Source organism: Charadrius vociferus, unplaced genomic scaffold (assembly GCF_000708025.1).
Source record: "Charadrius vociferus isolate BGI_N301 unplaced genomic scaffold, ASM70802v2 scaffold1434, whole genome shotgun sequence".
NCBI classification, from domain to species: domain Eukaryota; kingdom Metazoa; phylum Chordata; class Aves; order Charadriiformes; family Charadriidae; genus Charadrius; species Charadrius vociferus.
In genome coordinates this window covers 263,871-264,676 of record NW_009647937.1, presented here as the reverse complement: position 1 = coordinate 264,676, position 806 = coordinate 263,871, and positions in this window count along the sequence as shown.

The window sequence follows — 806 nt, the reverse complement described above, 5'->3', positions numbered from 1 at the left end:
GCCGGGGCCGGGATGCGGCTGGCAGGAGCCGGAAAAGGATTTATTTATTTCCCGCCCCCCCCCTCCCCCCTTTCACCGTGGAACAAAAATACCACGAGCACGTGACAGCCTATTTCCTTTCCCCTTTTAAAAGCCCCGTGGGACGGAGGGCGGCGGGAGCGGGGCGAGGGGGGGATCAGCCCATCCTGCTTGGCGTCCCGGCCACGTCACCGAGCCCAAAATCGCCTTTTACCTCCAAATCCTTCCAGCGTTGTGCATCCGGGGCGGGGAGGGGGTGGTGGTGGAGGGGGAGGTTTTTTTAGCTTTTTACTGGCTTTATCCCCGATTCCCTTCGATGCAAACCCTCCGTTTAACAACCACCAGGGCTTTTCCCGCTGGCGGCGACCCAAGAAACGCGCTGCGGGCGCTCACCGGCATAAGCGTATTTCACCCCCCCGCCCCGCAGCTGGGGAAAAAATAACCCCAAACCCACTCGGACCAGGATCGCGCCCGGGACGCGCACCCGTTTTCGGCCTCTTGCCTCTTTCAAGGCCGCCATGGCTTGGACAAATATTTGACAGCGGGTTAATGATTTGGGCAGAAGCCCTACGGGGTGATGGGCTGAGGGAGGGGTGGGGTGGATTTTTTGGTCCATGCTCAGGTGTGTCCCCCTTCATCCCAGCAAGGAGCTTATTTTTGGGGGGGGCCAACCCTGGCGGCTTCCGGAGGATGGTGTTTTTTTGTAGGGAAGAGGAATCCCAGTGCCTGCCAGCTCCTAATTAGTGTTGCTGGCCTAATTGGGGCCAAGGCTGAGCTGCGGCAGCGGT